The following is a 16903-nucleotide window of genomic DNA, read 5'->3' as shown; positions in this document are numbered from 1 at the left end:
ACTGGCAATTTGGATGTTCAGATACCAGATTGACATGTTTTGGTAGTTGTGCAAGCAAATCAGACTCTTCTTGGTTGCCAATTCGAGCTAGAGAAAGTGTGTGTGCGTGCATGTGCATGCGTGTGTGTGTGTGTATTAGGTTCTAATTGTTGTTTGCCTGCTCACAAATTATATTTGCTACTCACACCACTGCTAATTCTCATCTACTTGGTTTTGTGGTCAGCTGTGACAGCCTGGGAATAAACATCTCTGTTCATTCTCCTTGACTGAGACTGAGAGTGGAGGATATAAGTCCAAAACTCTTTACTGTTCAGCATCTCTTTTTAGAGGTTATCAGTTCTGTTCTCCTTGGGGACCTCTGCTTGTAATTACTTTCACAAAATAAAACTTAACAAGGTTTATTAAAAACCAAAGAGAAAAGAATAAAGGGAAAAGAAAGTATGTTCAACACTTGTGTGCTGAATTAAATAAGGTATTTCCAGCCTCGCTTCAGATGAAATAAAAGTAAATAGTTTACATCCCTTGAAAATAATCCTCTCTGTCTGACCCTCCTTGTTCGGCCTATTGTATTATTTGCTGTTCAGAAACCACACAACTTTGCTGTGTCCAGAACACATTTTCAAGTTCCTGTGACTAGGTAAATATTCAGACATGCCTCTTCTGACTTTTTTCATCCTTTGCTCAATTGTCAGACTCCATTAAAAACATCATAGTGAAGTTTCCTGTATGATTACACAAAAGGAGTCTTTGATCAGAAGTCCCAACTGAGGGAGAGAGCGCCTCATGGCTACTTTCTGATGACCTCTGAGATTTTCCCCCAGCCTTCCTCTGGTTGGTAGGTCAAAAGTCCCAGTGATTTTTGGTTTTTTAGACAATTATAGTGAACAACTTTAGATCTATACCTTGTTCCTTTTTATAGAAGTTAGCTCACAACCTCTGACTAAATATACTCGGTCTCCATCTTGTCTGGATAGAGAGAGCTTGGATGTGACTCTTTCTAAAATTTTCTTCTTTTAAATTGTCTTAGTATCAAACATACATTAATGATACACTCTAGACTCTCTATCACAGTTTTTCTTTAGCTGATTATTTAATCAAGTAAATATTTTTTCTCCTTTAGAATTTTAGGCACATATATTAAAGAGAGCATCTATCCATACATTCCTAGGCACTGTTGATTTATTTATATTTATATTTTTAACTTAAAAATACCCATATCAAAAGTAAAACTTATGGCTGATGCACAGAAGGCCATCTCCATTTCAGAAGTTCATTCTTTTACCCAGGTATTTGTTTAAGTGCATGCTAGTGTATAACGTCAGACCAGCAGTCTGTACGTTCTGGGTCTTATTCAGTTTTTAACATCTAATTTGTGACTGAAGTAAACCATGGTGTGTCTAAACTAAACCAAAGAGAGGGCATCTCTTATGAGAGCATTTGGTGGTCTCTAGGGATGTATATTCAGCTAAGTGCAGACTTGGTGCAAGTCATGACTGATATGGCTAAATCTGTACTCTAAATTAGCTTACCGGAGCTACCTCTAGAGAGTTTGTGATGCATGAGAGCATAGTTATACCAACTTTGAGAGCGATCACTAGATACTCCCAATTATGCACTTGAAGAGATATAGCTGCTCCCTACATGTTCCTGTCCCTACTCCAGCATGCTCATAAGCTAGTCCATAATGCTGTATCCAGGGACCAAGCAGGAAAGAGACAAGGGGAACAGAAATTTCCATTTTAAATTCAGACTTTTTCCATTTCAAATAGCACAGAGATTGGGTGATTGTTTGTTTGTATTCAAATGGGTGAAGTTTATTTTAAAAGTCCTGTATCTAGGTCACTTTTTTCTGACAATATTGCATTTCATGGCATCTTTGTAGCTCTTCAAGAAATGCCCAAACCTAAAACCAGGGCATCTGAGACACGTTTTGCATCAATTCTGGATCATTACACCTTGAAATGTTCCTTCTTCAAGGAACACTCACAAGTCAGGATTTTCCAAATGAGGATTAAAGTTCAATCTGATGTTAGGAAGGCTCAGAGAAAGCGAGTTCCCAATTGAACATTTAGCAGTCGTTACAGTTACTCTGAACTCCTTGCATCACTTTAGATGATAAAAATGACTGGATTGCATGCTTAATTGACAGTATATGAATAGAGCTAAAAAGATAATGCAGATTTGCATTCACTGAGGAATCAAACCTTGCAGCCCAAATTTCAAAGTACTGTTGTATTAGACTTTTGGCAGTAAAATACTAGGGATGGATTTTCAAAAGAACGCCGCAGACAGCAGGTCCCATTTAGACACCTAAATGAAGCAACCAGGTTTTCAAGAGTGCTCAGTATCCAGTAGCTGTTCTTGAAAACTTTTGCTTTAGATACAAGACCATCCTCCCTCCTCTAATGTGCATTTTTTGTTGACTAAGGGTGTTTTCTAGGGGCTAAGTTTAATTTTAAAAATGTGTATTTCTTATGACTAGAACAAGTCATAATTTGAAAATTACATTTCCTGTAACACAGCAATTTCAGAATGAACTGTAACTTGCCCAGAACACCAGAACCAGAGAACTTTGCCTAGTGGTACCTGTAGGGGTGGCGCTCAGACCCTGCAGTCCTATCCCCTTCCACAGTCATATAATGGCAGTGCTGTCCCAACCTCTTCAGTCCCTTCACACCAAATGTCAAAAGAACAGATTCTGATGCAGAGGGGCTGGAGGGTGGATCGTGGTATACAGGCCTGCATCATACCTTGAAGAACAACAGTTACAGTTAGGTAACCATTTTTTCTTCTTCAAATAGCTGCAGCTGTGTATGGTACGTAGGTGACTCACAAACAGTACTCATAGGAGGTAGGGTTCAGAGTCTAATTAAACAAGAACTGCAGCATTGCCATCCCATCTGATCTGGATGCAGCCATAATGGCATGGTCGTTTGTAAAAGTATGCAGGGGACCAAGTGGCAGCTCTGAAAATGTCCAGCATAGGATTGTCACTTAGAAATGCTGCTGATGTTGCCTGGGCTCTTGTGGAATGAGCTCGCACCCTTCGAGGAGGCATAGCCTGGGCTACTTCCTATGCTGTGATGATACAGGAAGTTATCAATCTGCATGTCCCTCAGTAGAATAAATACATGTCTGCATCACAGCAGTTACAGGTAGGCAACCATTTCTTATCAGCATTTTCATTGTAAATACGGTATGATGAAATACAAATCCATTTGCATGAACCACCAAAATAGATTAATTCCAACACTTTACACTCAGATGTACCCTGCTCTCTGAACATCACCTTTCCATCCTCATGTTCATGAGGAATGTTGATTTAGAATGTGAATATCCATCTAGTGATCAAGTGAATTGGTTTTCTTAAACATTTTAATCATTTTGAAATTGGTGTATTAAATATGGTGTCCTGTTGAGTTTTTCATTGTTGTTGCTATAAGTTTGGAATAAGTCATATTGCATTTTGCAATAACTGAAAAATATAATTTGACATTTTTAATATTAAAACCATCATGGTATTAAAGATGAACTTGAGCTCTGTTAATTCTATTAAACTGTTGGCTGCCAATGAGTTATAAAGTCTAATTAATCATTTTGTCAGCTTTGCCTGCTGAACCGAGTCAATATAAATTTGAATAAATAGAAAGCTGTTGATCCACGAACCTTTGAATATTCTAAATAAAGATGTACCAGTTGTAGAATACTGTAACTGCTACCTGTTCTAACTATAGGTAGTAGAAATACATACGTTTATTGGGTATTACACAGCTTGATGTCAACTTACAGACACTCAGATAGAATAGTTTTCTTTTAAATTGCCAAATTGGGGGGGGAAGATGGATAAAGTAAGCTAGGGTCTGTAGTAGTATATATAATTCTTTTTAAATGTGGTAAAGCATCAGGCTAAAATATAAAGGTTTTGAGGATGACTAAAAATATTTTTAAAGTTTGTAGCTGATATTGCACTGTGACCTGTCATTTCAGGTTTTATCAATAGATCTGTGTTTATGTAAAAGTAATGAAATGTGACTGATGGAACCCAAGCTACTGTAACTTACTGTAACATAATGTGTCAGCATTTTTAATGGTGCCTTTCAAGAATGCATTTTGTTAAGATGCAGTATGTGTTAGATACCTTTAAAAAAAGCAGTTAAAGATGAACATATATAAAAAATCTGCTATCTATTTCCATCCACACATACTAAATTATCCACTAAGGGTTTTGGGTTTTTTTTGTTTTTGTTTGTTTGTTTTGGTTTATGGTTTTTTGGTGTTTTTTAACCCACCTCTGACTTTCACTGAAGTAAATTGTCACAGAATGGTTGAACTAAAATTGTCCCATGGTTGCTACAATAAGAAACAAAATTGAGGTTGTAGGATACTTAAGTGCTGAGCATTGGAATCAAAATTTGACCTGGAATTGGCACAGGGACATTGTAGATTTACCCAGTCTGTGGCTGAAAAGATGTACACTGAAAAGAAAAACATTATTCTAACCTTAAAGTCCTCTGTAGACTGTACCCTGCTAGAAGGTGTGGGATTTACTCCTAACATGCTGAACCTAAATCTTAGTTCCTTAAATGAAATGGAAGAAAGAGAAGGAAAACCTAGCTTGTACAATGCAACTTCAACAGTGGCAAAGTCGTAGGAAAATAGCACCTAAGATCTGTGTTCTCATTTTGACTGTAAGCCTTGTATCAAATGCTTTCTGATTTTACAAGTTTTTGTATTCAGTTTAAAAATGTAAGGAGAAAAAGTCAGTGCTGCTTTTTTTGCTTATATCACAAGATCTACACATTTTAATTTATCCACTCTGTAGCACTGACAATTTTAAGTTACACATCTCAAGATCATGCAACAAGGTTAGAAAAATACAAAATCTCACAAGGGACATATGAAATAACTGAAATAAGTCAATTTCCAGAATAGATCCATAACAAATGTATATATTTTATACATTGGTAAATCTCAACTAAAATGAACATATATGTATTATTACAGCAAGCTCTGATCATATGTTATGAAGTTAACTTACACTCCCAATTGCTTTATTGGCTTCTATTATTTTATTGTAAGTGCTCAGTCTGTCATAAAACTCTGATTTCTATAACATTTTCTAATTAGTTACTAAGATTCACTTTTATAAAACATGGAAAATAAAAGCATTAGTTTTTTTATAGAGGTCGAATTCCATCTATTTCTTTAATATCTCACTAAGCTTTTGAACCAGAAAGCAGAATAGCATTTCATGAAGGATGTGACATATAAAAAACACCATTGTCACTGACATCCTTCTGAGAATGAAAGACAGTAAACTGTTTGTCTTCAGCAGATTAACAGAGAAGGTTGTTTTTGTTTGTCTGACTGGTCAAGGATAATTTACAGTTCAGTTACTCTGAAGGAAAGACTTGTTGATCTGAGTACACTCCTATTATAGCTCCAGGTAGAGGATGATAGATTTAGCCGTCATTGTGATAAACTGCAGCCTATATGCCTGCAATACCCAAAATAAATACAACACTAGTAGATCTGTTTGGCTCAGATACTTGACAACAAGCAGTGGCATGTAGGGGTAGACTTCTTTAGAGAAAGTGCTGAAGATTTAAGTCCCCTGCGTCCAAACATTTCTCCTCCTTCCTATGAACAGTCAATATTTGTTCAAATTAGTTTTTTCTGTTTAAAAATAAATTCATTCTGAATCCTGTTAGCTCACCGGAAATGTTGTACATTATATTCCATCATAAACATTGCTAACCTCATTTAAACTTTTTGTTTGCCTTTCTTTCTTTCGCTCTCTGATAGAATTTCAGAATCAAAAAGAGCTTGTATATCATCTGGTTCACCGCAGCCTGACCACTAGACCAGCTAGGCATCCTGCTACAGTATTCCATCACTGTTCATATTGCAGCTTTGTGAATCATCTCTCCAAGCTTCAACTAAGAAATACTTGCTATCATGTAGTGTTCATTTGGGCTTATTTCCTATGAATAAACAAAATATGTTGTAAATATTTCAGTGGAGTGTTAGTAATATCCCTGACACTCCAGCCACCTACCCACTTCCAAAATGTAGATTTTCTTTATGAAAAGTTTGCACTCTTTTAAGAAATCAACAGCTAAAAAAATCTGGAAATTAGTGTGCTTTTTATCCATGATTTTATTCCATCTCCAGGGCCAGGCCTATTTTATAGTTCAGGGGTGGCCAAACTTACTTACCCCCATGACTCCCCTCCCCGCTGGGCAGAATCTTCTAGCCCCAGCATCCTGCCGCAGGGCAGAAGCTCTGAGCAACCCACTCCAGTCTGGTAGGAAGAGGTCTATAGGGGGCTCCACGAGCCATACTTTAACTGTAAAAGAGCCACATGCGGCTCATGAGTCACAGTATGGCCACCCCTGCTATTCTTCCTAACTAAATCTTCCCTTTTGTCTCCCTTGCTCTACTAGTCTCTTGCCCTCCTTTCCCACAACACCATGTTTCATTTACTCCTCATGCTTAAACAGATTAACAGAATTAAACAGCATTCATATATGTTTCTTTTCACCTTATCTCATGGGTCATCAATAATGTTTTCCTTAGTATCCATATTAGCGTAACATGCTTATTGAAGTTAAAAGAAAGTTCCTTTTGTTTAAAACTCTGCAATAGTTGAACCTAGAAAGTTCTATTTATTCTTCTATTTGGTTTAATGGAGACTTCAGATTTCTTTAATTAAATAAGGCACTGAAACTTTGCTAGAATCCAGAACCCTTTCTACCACACTTTATCATTGCTTCCAGTGTTTGGAATCACTTTTGTCCTCTTTTCATTTAAATTGGCCTAACTCCGTAGAGACAGAAATTAAAATTTTTCTATGTGTTGGTGTGATTTTAAGAGATGATGCCTGTCTCCCTCCCACAATTAAGAAATCAAGACTATTTCTAGATCTGCCAGTGGCTTCCTGTGTAACTTTTGGCAAATCATTTAAATTCTTGATTGCTTAATTATCTCAGGAAAATGGGCCTCATAACATTTTGCTGGAGTATAGCAAAGGAGTATGAGTTTTTTTTTCCAGGTTCCTGGAATTTCCTTTCACTTTATAAAGTTAATGCAGGTTGATGAGGAAAATATTCTGTCCCCGTGGTTTTTTTTCTCTATCAGCTTCATTGACAGAGACTCGTGTAGTTTTCAAATGGCAATAATTTTAAAACATGTTTCTATTTCTACCCTTGCAAACTGTGTGGTGTAATGTGATTTTTCTGCACTGTAGCTAGCCACCAGCCATTAGAAGACACATTCTTGCTCACACAGTGTGTGAAAACAAATCTTGTTCCTATTGAAGTCAGTGGTAAACAAACAGCCATTGACATTAGTTGGAGCAGGTCTGAGCCTCAACCATCCACTACAGAAGTGTTCATAAGTTTGCTTACTTACAGCCTATTTTATTCCAATATATCTGGGGTGTTAATTTTCAAGGAAAATCAATACAGTTTGGAGGATAATTAACATCAGTTTTTTAGCATAGGGATCCAAAGAAATATTAAAGGAAAGCCAGACTTCAAATCAGGGAAAATTTTACATGGCCTGTGACTCAAAAATCTGTTGACAAATTTTCTTCAGACATAACAGAACCATTCTCTGTGCCTTCAGAGAATATCTGGCAATTATCAGGCCAAACCAATTTCCCAAACCTGTGTTATGAGGGACAAAACCATGACTTTATAATGGAATCTAATTGCTACTTTAATATGGAGAGGTTACCACGTCTCCATAAAATGTATGCAGATACACCTTTCCTTTCTTTTTGTACAAATTTTCAAATTGATCTGTAGTTTCATATCTTGTTTTAACTTTATATTTTGTTTGATTTTTCATTATTATTGAGTAGACTCTAGTACGGAGTCTTGTAAGAGAGAAGTAATTCAGCTGAACTTAATCTTGTATTTGTATATTTCCTTTCCATGGAAAAGTTGCTAGTAATGCCATAACAATTGCTGTCCAACAGAAAAGGTCAAAGAACAGACAATAAATAAAAATCTGAATACTGAGTGCCAATTACAGGATGTCAAACTATAAGCCATGCAAAAGTTTGAAATGTTAAAGAAAGTTATTAAAAACAGTACTGTTTGTGTAAAAAAGCAAACTGCATCTTTGCCTAATTATAATTGTCATCTTCAAAATTTCATGTCATTTAGAGGAAGTATTAACCTTGGAAAACAGTAGTTCCAAGGATAACATGAGAGATGTAAAAATGCTGACCTATTGATATTTAGGTATAACACTAAAACCATGGTACACATAGTAAACGAGTACATGTAAATCTCTAGTCTAAATAGGATCATGAACTGGAGATGGGAGGAAACTAATGTAAGACAGAGACACAGGATTTACCCTGCATTTTCCATTAAAATAATAGAAAAATTACCCAAGGAGAGACACGGTAGTATGTGATCCTCAAACAAAATGTCTGTTGAGATATAAAAACACTGAGGAATGTGCGAGAGAATGCCGTCTCCAGAAACCATCACCCTGATATCACTGTTGAGTAAGTTGACAATTTTGGATCTGTTTCTGAGGCCAGTCATAAGCCACACTAATACAGTTGCATCCCTTTGTTCCTCTTTAGCATTCCTTTCGCACCACATGTAGAAGATTATCCATCTTCTATTGCTTCCAAATAATAGATCTGGTCCTGTAGCTCAAGCAGTAGGAGCTAATATATACAGAGATCCCATATTCAGTCCATGTACACAACCCATCCAGAGACATAGTTACATAATGATCTGCTTCTCCCAGTAGCTGGAACAATTTGAATGCATAGCTTGTCAGAAATGTTTCAAAAACTTGTAGTCAACAACTTAAATATTAGACATCTCTCCCTACGCATGCCAACTAGTCCCTTGTACCACATTTTTTGTTTACAGTAAAATATTCTGTGGGATCTTTGTTATTCTTGAGATACATTTTTTCCATTAAAGTGTCATGAAGTCAGGCAAAGATTCATTATATAATTCACTTCTGAACAGGACCTTTTGATCTGAATGGCATGTGATTATTTTATAATTTTGCATTAATTTTTTTTTTATGCAGAGGGAATTCAACAAAATTTGCTTCTTCTCTAGTCCAGAAAAAAGTGGTGAGAACAGGTCAGTATTTCAATTCCGCTTTTTTCATTTCTTTGTCTTGATCAGAGTTAAAGTAATCATATGACAGTTACGACACCATTATATTGGAGATACCATAGGTATATTCTGTTTTAAGCATAGGGAAATGCTGTGATATTTCAGGTACCATACTGTGGTAAATATTGACACTTTAATAGCGACCATTATATATTCTTGTGGTCAGCAACTCTCATTCTTATGGAGTGGAAGTCTTTAGAGGCTTGTATGTGTGGTCATGGGGGGGGAAATGAAAACATAATCAGTAGATTGCTTAAAGTAGGTACTTATATTTCTATCACTTCCTAGTTCATACTTGTGTAAGTGTTCATATCTGTATGCTACTGTGTAGAAAATTAGTTAAGAACTCTTAATGGAAAGGAAGGATGATGGGACATTGGAGAGGTGTGTTTTTTCACATTCAGAAGCCTAACAGGAGACTTTAGTTTTTTTAAAAGAGAAGACTTTATTTAGGGATGAAGGGCAATGATAAAGCTCTAGTGAGTTGGCATTTATAGATAAATAATCAATACTAACAAAGATAGAAATAATGGCAGAAGAGGTAAGATCAGATGCAATGGCAGCATTACCAACAGTAGTGTTTCATCCTATTTACGAATGCAAGGGTGACATTGGGAATTAGGGCTTGGTTCTCAGAGGCAGATAGTGTTGAGTACTAGGACCTCTGCAGGTGGTATCAATGACCTAACTATTTAGCAAATAACATATAGCAAATGAAATGAGGATTTATCTACTATTGTTACATTCTCCGCCAGCTACTTGTTGCCCTGAGCTCTTAGCATGCTATCAACAGTGTAAGTGCAGTTCACTTAAAAATAGAGCTGGTCAGGAATTCTGAACAAAACGGGGTTTTCATCCAAAAATGCTGATCTGTCAAAACCCAAATGTTTAATGGAAACTTATTGCGTTTGACCAACTTTGGTGCAAAACACAGGCAGAGTTCCTGGCAGGCTACTGGAAGCCCTGGAACTTGCAGTGTCTGGGTTGTGCTCTGCCATGCAAACTGACCTGGGAGCCCCAGCTCAAGCTGGGGCTTGGCTCCTGGCTCAGAATCAGATAGCCTGGAAGCCCTGAGAATCCCAACTCGAGCCAAAGAGCTGGAAACACTGGGGCCTGTCAGGTCTTTAGGACTCCCTGACGCAAACCTTGGGGAGCCACAGCTGAGCTAAGAACAATGGAGCTTGGACTTCCAAGAACAATTTCGTTCTGAAACAAAAACATTGCAATTATTTCTAAAAAAAAAAAAAAATTTCAGACTTCCTTGGGAAATTTTGAAATTCATACTCTTTCAAAACTGGAACCATTTTCTTTTTCAGAATTTTCCATGCAATGGAAATTCCAACTTTCAACTAGCTCTACTTCAGAAGCTTTAAAACAGACAAGTTTCACCTGGCTTTGACTTTTGTTATATGTTCTTCACAGTCTAGTCTTTACTTTGTATTAGTTGAATTTTAATTTCACAACTAACCAGCCTACTTCAAATAGACTGTCAGATATTCATTGTGCTTTGTAATCAATCTATAGAGACAAAAAAATTGAAGTCAAAATACGAGTAAATTAGTATAATGACTAAATTGGAGCTAATTGTGCTTGCAGACATTGCACAAGAAAAAGATTAAATTCCTTGAGTAAAATGTTCCTTGTGAATTATTCACTCTGCTTTATTTAATAGAGTATTTATACTGTTTTCTTACACTTCACTTTAGGAAAATATACAAAAGTGAAAATGAATAATTAAGTAATGCATTAGTATGGTTGGGTGGCAATCTAAGAGGGATCTTCATCGTGCAGCTGAAGTTTGAGAGAGCTGGTATTCTAAAAAGGTCCTGAAGCAGTTTGACTTCCACTCCAGAAGCAACTTAAAATAAAAACTTCAATGTATAACGTGACTTCAGAATAAGGTGATTTGCCAACAAAGAGGTTTCTTTAGTAATGTGTTAACTAAAAAATGCGAACACTACCATTTGCAGAACTTATTGTAAATGCTCCAGTATCACAGGCTATTGTATAATTTATTGGCTTTTTCTCTGAGTAGAGGAAGCAAACAAGTGCAGATCTTTGCATTCAAGGTAATTAGGAAATCAATTTCATGGAAGGGACAGTAACAAACAAACGGAAAATCTCTAACCCCAGCATGTGAATATTCACGTTTACAAAGTTCTGCAGACCAAGCGAAGAAGTTTCTTCTTTAGCATTGCAGTTTTTTTTCATTCTGCGGTACAGGCTCTTAGAATTATTAGATGTCTGAATTTTAAAGAATGGTGTCCTCAACTATAACCACACTTTATGAACCAAATTTTGCCCATTGATATGCAAGTGTCATTTCTTTTGATTTCAATATGAACTTCTTATTTGTGTTTGAGGGCAAGTAGTTGTGTCTGTTGGGTTTTAATGTAGAAAATGATACATCCATTAGAATTCTAAATGTTTAAAAAAGAATTTTAGTTCATATACTACAGCAAAATGTCTTCAAAATAATCCATATATATTATTTTATGAAACAGAAAGGAGCAAAGCTTCATTGAAATTTAAATATTTTTAAAAATTAATATAACATTAGTTACCGAAGTTCAGTTAGCCAAGATTATACTATTTAGCTGGATTTTTATATACTTTACTGTATACGGGTCTGATCCTGCACTCACTTATATCGTTTTGAACATGCACATTGTAATCCTATATGATTACTCATGTGCATAAAGTTTCTCACCTGCATAATTATTTGCCATGGGATTGAGACTGAAAACTACCTCTTTATTTCATGGCTCCACTTTTATCAGTAGTATAATGACAATTTTAGAACGGGGTATTCAGTTCAGTGCAATGTATTCAACTCCCATTTTCCTGAAACTCCTTCATATCCAGGTTTTTCTCCAACATTAATCGCTTTCCTAGTCTTGCTCTCATTTATCTGAATTCCCATTTATGCAATTATTTTGATGTTCTTCAAACACTCAAAATAATCAGGGTTGTACTATCATGTGCAATATATTAGATCTTTTTCAGAACCACAAGCTCCTAGACCCCTAATGCAATCTAGTAGTGGACTCCAAACATAGAATATGGGAAAAGTACATCTTTTTAGTACTAATCTCCCCCTTGCTAGCCAACATAGAAACCTAAATGGAAAGACAGTAAAACTCATTTTAAAATAAATCAGAAATTATCCTTTTCACAACAGCAAAAACTTTTTCTTTCACAGATTGTATTTCAAAACACCAATGATTTAAAGGCTAAATTATCAAACACTGGTGTCTGTTTTTGCAAAAAAATTATAGGCACAAATTTTCACCAACAAGTTTGGCACCCACAATTTAGATGACAGGTTTTCAGGTATTGTCTGGCATTTAGATGTCCAAATGACCTAAATTGCTGGTGCGAATAATTGTATGTGCATAATTACGGCCATGTTCACTTTACGCTTCTACTTTTGCTCCCTCAAAAATTGAGGGCTAGATAATGCTGGGCGAAATAATTAGCCAATAATAACTAAGTTTACAGTATTCACTGGCACAGTTCTACATTTATGAATAATGTCTTTTAGCAGGGTTTGTTTGCTTTGTTGCTTTGGGTTCTTTTTCCTTTCGATCTTGAAATTATATTTTATTTCCACTAGGGAGCAGCAAATAACATAGAAAAAAGGGATATTTTTATCGCTTGTCTCTCTAATCCATTAGAAACTAGTCACACACAAGTTGGATAAAGGTTATTTTAATGAAATAAACTGGCAGCATTGGCAGAAGTTTCTTCTCCCTTCAGTTTCAAAATGTTTTAAAATAGTTATGTTTTTTTACAAATTTCCACTGTAGTCTTATTTTCTTTTCTCTATTTAGCTAAATCTCCTTTATTTCTTCCTTATGGACAGTGACATGCAGTAAGTTTTCCTTGTTCAAGCAGCTGTCTAAAATATCAATCCATGGGTTAATGAAGAGCTAGGATCTTTGTGGGGACTTGCAACATTATCACTTGCTACAAGATGTCATGAAAATAATAGAAGAGCCATCTTTGTTATAAAAGCATTTAATTTTGGTTAAATACAAACACTAATAATATTCTACATATTTCTCGTAATCGTGTAGACTTTAGTACAGACTGGAATAGGGAACATAATGAAAAACATGACTGTCAACTATTTTATCTTTTATCTGTGCAGTTATTTAATGGTTTGCTCCTTTATCCTTCTAATTACTCCCACCTCACCAAAACCAAAATAAAGATCCTAGCAGATATTGGACAGCAACAAATACTAAATACTTGCACATGAAATAGCTCTATGTGCCTGTTCCTGCTAAAAATTAAATACGTATAGATAATATGTGAAGAGCATAAACATTAAGAAGAGAGACCATTTAGGATGGTACAGGGTAGTTTAACCAGGTCTATTGGGATGAGATTATGAAAATAAACTAGTTTAAAATACATACCTGATAATGATGAGAGCAATTAGACTATGGAATAATCTTCCAAGGAAAGGAATGAAAATTCTCTTGCTTGAGTCATTTAAACCGGACTATGTAAAGCTGCAGACAGTACATTGAAGGAAACAGTCTTCACTAGTAGAGAGATCTATGTTATCACCATCTCTTACTTTTGATGTCTTTTTTGCTAGAGAATGTTCAGAATGGATACATTAATGAGGGGGAGCCAAGACCCGTCCGGTATTCCTTGGGATGTAGAGAGCTGCTTCTAACCCCCGGAGCTTATCTTCACAGCAGCAGGGCAGGATTCTACACTAGCATTTGCGGGTATTTGGAAGGGACCCATGCTGCTGAAGTCACTAGCATGCCATCATTCCAAGGGTCTTGTTCAGGCCCCCCAGATATGCAGCATATGCTAGCAAGGGGTTCATTGTGCTCTTATTTGGAGCAGCAATATCACTTTACTACTTATTCCTGCGCTGAGTTCCGTAACAGGAGGATCACTGCGGCCGGTGGAGGATCTCCTCTCTCCCTGCCACACAGCTTTCAGGGCAGGATTTTGCTCATGGAAGACACAACATTCTTTAGAAACTTTTCAAAAGCGTTCCATAACACTTCAATTAACTCCCCCATATTATAGCAGTACTACTGATGTGTTGCTAGGACTGTTTGATCCAAATAGTCAGTTTGAGGTAATGAGTTAGAGTGACAAACACATGATGTGAGTGTTTTGTAGGTAACTTTCGGGTCAAGATACCCATCAGAACAAGATCTTTCATGGACATGAATGTATAATATATAGGGCCAAATTCTGCCATTTATTAGTTCCATGTATGCATCTCTCATGCCAATGGGAACTGTGTTTATGCAATTTTGGTGGAACTTCTGATCCATAATTATTAGGAAAAAGTTAACTGGTGAGCTACCTTTCTGTACTTGAGGAAAGCTTACTTATAGTACTTGTGTACTGTGCTATCCAGGTTCATGAATCTGTGGAATAAAGTTAATGTTACTGGGAAAATTTAAGACAGAGCAGGAAAAGAACAGCAGAAAAGGTGTAACAGAAACTAGCAAACAAGAGAGAGTGCAATAGAACAGTGAAAAGACAATCATCTTGTTGCGTGATAGCCCGTTTTTCTAATGGAGCCACCTCACAATTATAAGTAAAGTAATCGTGGGGGGGGGGGAGGGCTCTGAAGCCGAGAATGTAAGGGACAGGTGTTTGGTTTAATGTCAGTCTTTGAAAAGTTTATATGAATTTTTGGAGTCCCTGCTACAAGTTTTGAATGATATTTAAAATCAGATTTCCTGCCTAACATAGAGATGATACAGATATAGATAGTATGCTGTCGCTACTATGTTCTTCTTTTTGATATGTTTGTACTGAATGGTGCTGGATTTAATAATGTTAAGATATATCTCTGAAAACAAAAAATAAAATAGCATAAACCGGTATTTTTAAATAGTTGTCCTTTGAGAAAACGTGGGTGCCTATATCCATATAGAGATGCCTAACCTTAGGCACCCAAGTTTGAAATTTTGGGCCTAAATCTCTCTCCTCTCTAGCTCATCATGGAGATATAAAAAGAAAATATTAATCTTTTCCTGTTGATTCCTTGTAAAGGCTTTGTGGTCTGGAAAAATGTTGTGGCAGGCATGTTTCAAACATCATCACTTCAACGTTCAAGTGCCAGGATCATGAGGCAGCTCTGATGGTATATTTTGCCCTGTGTTAGGCAGCTGAAGGGCCTGTTAATGCGTAATCTACTTTCCTCTTTACTTCTGCTTCTCCACTTTCAATGTCTGCCTTTAGATGAGAAATACAAAACACTTAAATAATTTCTTTCCAAACTCATTCTACACTTCCCCATTTATTCCATCCTCCTCCCAGTTCATATGCTATATTTGCATTATATCACCTTTTACAAACTTTATAAATATTAAATCCCAGCAAAGGACTCATCCCATCCATGACATGGCATCCCCTTAGTGGCATAAAACTGTTTGGAATGGTGCTGTCGTTGGATCCAAACCCTGCACCTGCACAAATCCCTTCTATTGGCAAGGGGTTGCAGGCATTGCATCTATGCAGTTCATAGAAAGCATGCTGCAGAGTGCACCTCTTTCTCAGTTCTAAGCACTGGTTAATATGCCCATGCTCATGTTGCAGAGACCTGATTGTCCCAAGGGAACCGTTCAAGGGAGAGCATGCAACAGTACTGCTTTCCATATTGAGGCCCATTTTTCTCACCTTCACGCTGCCTAGTAGAAGGAAGCATGTAGAAATTGACTAGTTAAAAATGTGAGTGTTATCAGCAGAGAAATAAACACAGGGGAAGATGTGTTAAACTATTTCATTTATTTGTTCCTCTGCCAACATAATCTCTCACACGCATTGAATAAAAAGTAGTCTGTATGTATTATGCATGGTAATTATTAGAATAATTTCTATTCACACATCTGTTGTACATGTTTTTCACACTACATTCAACATTTCTAAACTGTATCTCAAAGCTACAGCAGATAGTGTGGTCAATGCTTTGGGTGCAACAGAATTTTTGGGTGCATCTATAATTGAATAACAGGCTAAAGGTATATAAAACTCAAAAATTATCAACAGCTACTGGCTGGCTGTTGTACTTGGGGTGCAGGGAATCTAAACTCTTGAATCACATCAGAATATTTGTATTGCCGTGTGACATAGGATTCATGCCACTCTGCTGGCTGTATTATAAGTAGGAACTCTAACTCCAGTTTCAAGTTGCACACAAACTGAAAATAAGTTAAATAAGATCATGTTGCTCTATATAAGTATGCTGAGCTCCTTAAATGTGAAAATTATTGCTTCTACTGCTCTGTTGACACAGAGGCTTGAAAATGTTGGAATTTTGCACTGGTTTAGTAGAACAAATTTTGGCAAATATTATGGGTTCGTTTTCATTGCAAGTCTAACATATGATCAGCAGTAACCTTATGGGTTTGGAGAACTTTTATAGCAGAGTCCAGACCTCTGATAAATAGCCTTTTTTCCCCGAGCAGTGCTGCCAGCTCTGAAGAGGTTTGGGCTAGAATATGATGTCACTCACATCAGTATAATCCATAATAACTCCATTGAAGTCAATGGAGTGCATCAACATAATTAAGACCAGAATCTGGCTCAATGTATCCAGTATTTAAACATTTTGTTTTTGTTTCAGGATTTCTTTACATGTAGGAAATGGGTCTGGCAGAAAGTTTTGCTGATGCATACAGCCAGCCTTGAGAGTTCAAAAGGATTTATGTTCATCATTCTTAAGTAGTAATCAGTTTTCTTACAACTGTTCT

At 36.5% G+C, this 16903-nt stretch overlaps 1 long non-coding RNA gene across 5 annotated transcripts in view; it reads left to right on the top strand.

Annotated features, from left to right (window-relative positions):
- The window catches only part of LOC137153242 (uncharacterized), a 296206-nt gene that overhangs the window by 116428 nt on the left and 162875 nt on the right, over positions 1 to 16903 (top strand). For all 5 annotated transcript variants that reach the window (XR_010919735.1, XR_010919738.1, XR_010919737.1 and 2 more), the window contains exon 3: positions 9070 to 9125. This is a non-coding gene — a long non-coding RNA (uncharacterized lncRNA). The remainder of the gene's footprint in view (positions 1 to 9069; positions 9126 to 16903) is intronic.

Source organism: Emydura macquarii, unplaced genomic scaffold (genome assembly GCF_026122565.2).
Source record: "Emydura macquarii macquarii isolate MOO-44397 ecotype Brisbane River unplaced genomic scaffold, CSIRO-AGI_Emac_v2 contig_1253, whole genome shotgun sequence".
Taxonomy (NCBI): Eukaryota; Metazoa; Chordata; order Testudines; family Chelidae; genus Emydura; species Emydura macquarii.
The sequence above is the reverse complement of the archived record's forward strand: the minus strand, read 5'-3'. Positions and strand labels throughout refer to the sequence as shown.